The sequence below is a fragment of the Ochlerotatus camptorhynchus genome, unplaced genomic scaffold, assembly GCF_037179485.1.
Source record: "Ochlerotatus camptorhynchus isolate MF236.1 unplaced genomic scaffold, CSIRO-AGI_Acam_v1.1 ptg000097l, whole genome shotgun sequence".
NCBI classification, from domain to species: domain Eukaryota; kingdom Metazoa; phylum Arthropoda; class Insecta; order Diptera; family Culicidae; genus Ochlerotatus; species Ochlerotatus camptorhynchus.
Window position 1 is genome coordinate 486,715 of NW_027040587.1, and position 7,960 is coordinate 494,674.

General features: G+C 43.0%; 1 pseudogene; it reads right to left on the reverse strand.

Annotated features, from left to right (window-relative positions):
- Positions 1-6,352: 6,352 nt before the first annotated feature.
- On the reverse strand, positions 6,353-7,722 carry LOC135698872 (heterogeneous nuclear ribonucleoprotein L-like; annotated as a pseudogene).
- Positions 7,723-7,960: the final 238 nt, after the last annotated feature.

Sequence of the window (7,960 nt, forward strand, 5' to 3'; positions counted from 1 at the left end):
GAGCGCATGTATACTGCAACTAGGTAGTGGTCCGAATCTATGTTCGCACTGCGGTACGTGCGGGCGTTGATAATGTCGGAGAAGAATTTCCCGTCGATTAGAACGTGATCGATTTGGTTTTCTGTGTGTTGGTCAGGTGATCTCCAGGTGGTTTTGTGGATATCCTTGCGGGGGAAAAAGGTACTTCGAACAACCATACCCCGAGAGGCTGCAAAGTTCACGCATCGCTGGCCGTTGTCGTTCGATACGGCATGCAGGCTGCCGGTCTATACATTGTCTCCCGTCCTACCTGAGCGTTCATGTCGCCGATGACGATTTTGACGTCCCGTTGCGAACAGCCGTCGTACACCTGTTCCAGCTGCGTATAGAACGCTTCTTTCTCGTCGTCGAGTCTCCCTTCGTGTCGGCAGTGCACGTTGATGATGCTGTAGTTGAAGAAACGGCCCTTAATCCTCAACTTGCACATCCTCGCGTTGATCGGCTGCCAACCAATCACGCGTTGGCGCATCTTACCCAGCACTACAAAGCCGGTTCCCAGCTTGTTGGTGATGCCACAGCTCTGGTAGAAAGTAGCCGCTCGATGCCCGCTTTTCCATACCTTTTGTCCCGTCCAGCAAGGTTCCTGCAGTGCTACGATTTCGAAGTTGCGTGTTTGAAGTTCGTCATAGATTAACCTATCGCAGCCCGGAAAGCCAAGCGATTTGCAGTTCCATGCTCCGAGTTTCCAATCGTAGTCCTTATTTCGTCACGTAGGTATTTCTTTCTTGAGTATTTGCAACTTTGTTTTGGTCCAGGGCGGCTTGTTGGGCCTGCCCCAACCCCCCTGTATCGCTGGGGGACCATCGTGCACAGCTCTGTTTAGAGTCCCACGCTGGCACTAGGACGGAGATTAGCCGCACCTCCATGGTGAACAGACGCTCGGGTTTGGTGAAGCATTTCTTCTATCACCGTACTATGGTTACCACGCCAGTGTTCGCGTCGCACCTCTTCACTTTGCTATTGCCGGACTGGCAACATTGCCCAGGCTACGCCACCCAGCTGTGTCCATGTTTCAGCTGGTAGTCTTTTGTTATCATATGACTCGGGGAGGCGTGAAGTAGGAACTTGTGAGGACCAGGGCTAGGTATTCCGCTCCTTCCAGGTTGTCAACTCAACATTTTATAGCCCAACACAAAACAAAACGTTGGCCACGACCAAATTGACAGTAGATGAGAGCCAGTATACGGCCTGATTCGAGCGAAAACATCGTCGAAAGCTACCTGGACTGCTCTGAAGGAGCACAAATCAAAATGTCTAATTGGAAGGAATTTGATTTCGGTTGCGACGTTGGTGACGTGTATGGACTCAGTGTGACGTACTGATTGCGTTGGTGGCTTGTACCTTCTACGTACAAAATTTGGAATTTGTGATTCAGTAAAACAATTTGCTGAATTGGGCCTCCAGTAAATAAGACGAATGCCAGAACATTTGCTGATATTCAATAAGCTGAACATTGCATTCGGTTCTAAGTAACATTGATCGATTCTCTTCATTGACTTTCTCTTTCGTTAATAACTTGACCACCTAACCGTTTCTTGTTGTGTTTGTCGTATTAGATACTAGATAAAATCTTCTTTTATCGATCTGTGTGCTGAAAATACCTGGAAATGTCTTTACATGGCTGTGGGGATGCAAAGAGAAAGTCCAAGAAGAGAATCTGTCAATTCTACTTGGGACCTAATGCAATGTTCAGCTTGAATTATTAGCAAGCACCACACGGGCAAAAATCTTGTCAATACTCAAAAGTATTGACAATCACATTGATGCAAATATTGATGAGGAGCGACCCTTTGTTGAACCCCACACGTATCAATATATTGACGCGAAGGGGAATTATTGACAATAATATTGATGATGTCCCAACAAACAAGTTTAGCTGCAGATTAGCTAATACAGCCAAAATTTGCCTTATGCAGCTAATTTTTGCCTGTATAAGCTAAGCTGCAGCTAAAATTGTTTGTTGGGGTGAATACAGAAATATTGTCAATACCGATGTATTGACGTCAATATTGAATGTATTGACAATACGATTATTGTCAATCAAATCAATCGTGTTGGGTCCACTGATTACCCACCATAAATATTGTTAAAAATATTGACATGAACATATTGATGGAAATACTGACGGAAATTCTGTCGTATGGGGAGCTAAAACAATATCATTGAAATTGCATCCAAAAATAGAAATTGTTGTTCGCAAATTGACTTACAGAAGGCCAAGACAATCCTGGTGTTTGGAGGGGTTTTTATTTATGTGAAATTTGTGCAAGAAGGTCATCATGAAAGATCACCACCTCGACCTACATAGGGGTTATTTAACTAGTCTCATGATCAAATCTCGATGAAACTTATGATGAAACATCCACCGATACGTTTCATGCTGACCTTAAAAGTTTTTGCTGCAAAGTACCAGCAAATCAAGAATAGCAATTACCAAAAGTTCATAGCTCTTCACATCTCCAGCCTTATTCGTCTGGAATCGTACCCTCACATCTCACCCGTGTTGCCCGGGGCCGCAATAATTCCCAGCGGAACCAATTTCACAATCTCGCTGATACACCCCACCAGCCCGACACATCGGGTCGTGATTTGTTGAAATGAAAAGATTATCGTCTGCCCTCGCTAACAAAAGGATGCAAAGTTGTAGGAGGGATTGAATCGCAAAAAATCGGAGGGTGGAAAGCAACCTACAAGAACACAATAAGATGGATTATTGTCGAGAGGGGTCAAATTAGGAACGGATTTGGCACACTGTCGTCGCCGTCAGGCTTTTGTCTCAGTGGGGGAAAATCTGAATTTGATTGCCTTCCCCCGACCCCTTCGAGTGTTGGTCCGGAAGAGTTTCAATCCTCGATTTCTTGTAAACGTTGTGGGAGGTCCTTGAACAGAATTTTCAAAACAAAATTTTTAGACGAAACACTTCGATACAATTCACATCGTCATCGATCCGAACGCTGGAATCTGAAAGCCAAAGGAGCTGGCCTGAATAAGTGAAAATGTTCCGTGTTTAACAATCACATGTTAATTAGGTTTGATAAACCCGACAACCGACGGCGACGACGACAACGACGACGACGATGAGGAACTCCGAAAGCACTCGTAATAAAAATACCATATTTAGCACACACGTACCTCGGAGGACCGTCCGGGTGGCTGATTGATCTGCTAAGTGGGTCAGACCGAGAGGTGAAAAATGGTTCCAACAAAGAAAACACGAAACGATTAATCCATAATGTACTGCGCGCTACCGAACGGGGAAGAAAACAACAAAAAAGGATTCTCAAGTCGTAAAAATTTGTGTTATCCTTTTGACCGAAGTTGCTCAATGGAGATTGGAGCTGGAAGCCGATGCGGCCTGGCAGTGAATGGAAAGTGTGTAGCAAGCGATTCGAGTGCGGGTGCTGACCGGCTGACTGATACCTGTTCATATTTTATCGTCTTTTATTGTGCTGCTAAGAAAGGGCTCCGGGACCGGGGGAACAAACTTCAAAGCAATCCGAATTTGTGAAAAGGACGATTGTGTTGTCCAAGTGGTTTACCAGCTTAGCTTGGTTTTCGTCTTGCTGTGCACTTCTCTGGCCGGACCGGAATCGGTGGTGGCTTCACAGAGGTTCTTGATTGGGATGATCTTTTGTTTTGAGGATGAGATGGGAAGATGCTCACTTTGATGGTTATAGGTGTATGTCGCACGGAAGTGTTTATCTTTTGTTTCACTAGGAAGTGGTTTTCTTCTGAGCTGGAAGGGAAGTCTTCTGAGGATAGTTGAATTAATTTCTTTCAAAATATTCCGCCGTCAGATGTGCGATGCAAAATTCATTCATGAGGTATACAATTTGATGCCCCTACCAGGTCCCATCATTATATTTAAAATTATCTTTTCAAAAAGTTTACTTATTGAAGAAAGCAAACTTATTGGACGGTAGCTAGCAGGATTTTTATCGAGCTTCAAAAAAGGAACAACTTTTGCATTTTTCCATTTATCAGGAAAGTATGCCAAGTCTGTTAAATAATTTTGCCAAGAAATACAAGGTACTCTCTGGGAGTTTTTTGATGAGGATATAGAAAATTCCATCATCACCTGGAGCTTTCATATTATGAAACTGTTTTAGTTATAGATCTTACTTCGTCCAAATCAGTCCCCCAGGAATCATCAAAAATATTTTCCCGAGAGAAAATATTCAGATAATCCCGAGCAACCTGATTCTCAATAGGACTAGTAAGACCCAAACTGAAATTATGGGAACTCTCGAATTGCTTAGCAAGTTTCTGAGCTTTTTCCAAATTTGTGATCAAAATTTTACCACCTTCTTTAAGCGCTGAAATAGGTTTTTGATGTTTTTTTTTTCAAAATCTTTGTGTGTTTCCAAAAGGGCTCAGAACTCGGGTCTAATTTAGAAACATTATTTTCAAAAGTTTTGTTCCCCAGAGCAGAGAATCGCCTTTTAATTTGTTTTTGCAAATCCCGCCAGATAACTTTCATGGCAGGATCGCGTGTTCTTTGATATTGTCTCCTACGGACATTTTTAAGACGGATCAAGAGCTGAAGATCGTCGTCTATTATAATTGAATTGAATTTAATCTCGCATTTTGGTACTGAGGCAGCTCTTGCTTCAACTATAGAAGTAGTCAGAGATTCAAGAGCATAATTAATTTCATCTTTGGTTTGCAAAGGAATTTTTAAATCGAAGTTATATTCCATAAATGTTCGATATTGCTCGCAATCAGTTCTATGGTAATTGAAAGTAGAGCTGTTGGGATTCGAAATTATTTCTTGGGATATTTCAAAAGTTACTGGAAGGTGATCAGAACCGAAGTCAGCTACAAATTTGTCATGAATCAGTTAAGACCAAATAAATAGTTGAGGGATTTCTTGCTGAAGAAAAGCATGTTGGGCTGTTTGGATATTGAATAGACCAATCATCAAACAGAATATTACCATTGGAATTGCTTTGAGCATTATTCTATGAGTGGAGCATTAAAATTACCAATAATGAAGAATTTAGACCTATGACGGGTAAGTTTCTGAAGGTCATCCTAGAGAAAATTCTTTTGCTGGCCTACGCATTGGAATGGCAAATAGGCAGCTATAAACGTAAGTTGCCCAAATTTTGTTCCATCAGAAACTCTCAAAGTTTCGAAATTTTGGTTTCAAATGAAAATATTATTTTATGGTTGATTCATCTATGAACCGAGGGGGGCGACACATCTAAATCTCAATTCTAGATGCTCAACGTATCTCACACTAACGAATCAATCTTTGAAAAATTTCTTTCATCATCTTTTTGCAAGAAATCCTCAGAATCGTCATCAATCTTTTTCTATCTACTCACGCACGCTGCTAACCACAGCAAAATACAATTTTTCCTATATCGTAGATAGAGTCGCCCCCCTTGCTATGAACAATGAAGGCAACGCCACCACAGGCTCCATCAAGACGATCATTTCTATAAATGAAATAATTTGCGTCCCTTTTAACCTTATTGTCAGTGTGAAGTAATGAAATTGGGTTGTTAGCGGAATGCTAAATAAAAAAGCAAAAAAGGGTTATCTTCCATTTAATTCCACTTAATTTTGGTATCCATGACAGATACGTATTTCGACTACAATGTGCAGTCTTCATCAGTGTCATTCCCACTAAGGTTCCGATTCAACACATTGTAGTTTCATTTTTATACCTATGATCTTGACTTTTTTTTACCTAGGGGATGAGTACTTAAGGGGGTTAGATTTTGATAAGTTCTTTAGTGGGAATGACACTGATGAAGACTGCACATTGTAGTCGAAATACGTATCTGTCATGGATACCAAAATTAAGTGGAATTAAATGGAAGATAACCCTTTTTTGCTGTCTTATTGTCAGGTTTAAGGAACGTTTCAGTTATAACGGCAATATGCACGTTATGAACTCTCAAAAAGTTAAATAGCTCGTCTTCATTATCTTTAAGAGATCGAGCATTCCAATTTAAAATAATTAATGATTTAAAATCCATTGCTGAATTTTAAAGTCATTAATTTTAAAGAAGAATTTCAAACAGGGGTGATTTTACCTACGGGTACAAGGGGTTGGTCACTTCGCAGTGTGCCAAAAATAAGCTTACGCACACCTGGGCACAGTCATTGGCACTGTTTGGCATCCATGGATACAATTTTCTGATCTTTAAAGTTACTCGCACCACTGAACTTTTTCTGTGCCTGCGCAGTGTGCAAGTGTCAAAATTTGTTATTGATGCTGCCACAATATAATCAATTTTTTTTTTCAAAACACGAGTCTCGTCGTTGCTTTTGCATTCCTTCAAAGGAAACGGAATCCATCTTACTTTGGTTCATCGTGTTCGGATTTGAGACAGTCGCCCGTCACCGAAATGGGCGTCACACCACCGGACGCTGCAGCCAATGTGGAGGCTGTCGCGCCCGCTGCCAACATTGGGTAACCAGGTGCCGGTGCCATGTCCATGCCCATGTTTTCGATGTTCTCGTTGCTCCACGTACCGTTCATCGTCTTGGACGAGGAGAAGCACAGCTTCACAATGAACGGGAATGTTGTGCCTTTGTGATCGATCGCGCTGTGGTTGCACTTCATGATGGCGTTCACCGCCAGGGCTACGCTCGGGAACTCAACCAATCCGGAGGAGGGACGTTCCGATTTCAGCGGCAACATTCGCACTTGCGTGGTGATGAATGCAGTCAGCAGCAGATCCTCGGACATACCGGGTGGGGTATTGGAGAAGTGGGGAATCTTGCTCGGGAAAGGAAGTGATTGTTCTTGGAGGCACTGTAGTTCTTGAAGCTGATAGAATTGTCCGGCAGGGTGTAGGGGCTGGTGGACTCTGACAAGTAGTTCTGAATTTTGCTACCATTATTTCCGATTGGAATGTTGATCAAGTGCTGGATGCTCTTTGGTCTTCAGCAAACTTTATCCTGACAACATTTCCGTACAGGCAGAACAAATTGAACAGCTTTTCGGTAATGGCTGTGTTGTCGATTCCGTAGACCATCACCATTGCGCCCTATTGCTGAACCGGTTGAATGAAGTTGGCTGGTCCGTTTCGGTCATCAATCCGACGTGTGTTCCGGCTGGTGTTGGTCTCCATTTTTCCGACGGATGAAACTGGGGGGGGGGGGGGGTGTGAAAAATTCGGTGCAAATCCGTTTCCTCCACCGGCTCCCAGAAGAGCTAGTTTTGAACCATGGTTGACTTATGATTGACGGTCGTTGTATGGGTTGGGTCTCCTGCCGAAGATGGTAGAATCGTTGGCTGCTTCCAATGTGTAGTCCCAACTGGAGTCCGTATCGTTTTTGTAAACATTGAGTTTTTCTGGCTTGGCATAGTCGATCTTCTGTGTGCATCAAACGGAGTAGATGTCACAGCCGTTCAAAGGATCTAGTGGCGGATTCCATGCTGTCAAACTCAACCATAGCTTGGACTCCATTCTTCTTGAATATCTTGATACGTTGCACTTGTCCGTTGGGTGAGCAGATGGTGTGTAGAACGTCCACTGTAATATGATAGACTGGATTAATGATGGTGAACAGCAGGATATGGCTTTCGCCGAGGCTCATCTGTTACGTTGATGTTGTTGTTGTTGTTCCGGCTATTGAGCGGAACCGTCTCGAACAGAGGCGCTTGTTGTGCGGCCCGTCCTGGCCAGCGCCGCCACTGTTTCCGTTAAACGCCATGGTCATTGAAATTGAGCTTTGTTTACTAGCACACACGGGCAAGCAAAGAGGAGGGCAATAATTCACAAGTAAACAAAAGTCAGTTCAATTACTTCTCGGCACTGCCGGCACAGTTGCGGCAGACTGAGAAAAAACTACAAGTGACAACCCTGGGGTTGTACGCAATGGAATAAATCTTATTTGTTAACTGCAGCAGGAGCTTGTGTTTTATGTAGGAATAGAAATTTAAGCGGAGTTCTCTCTG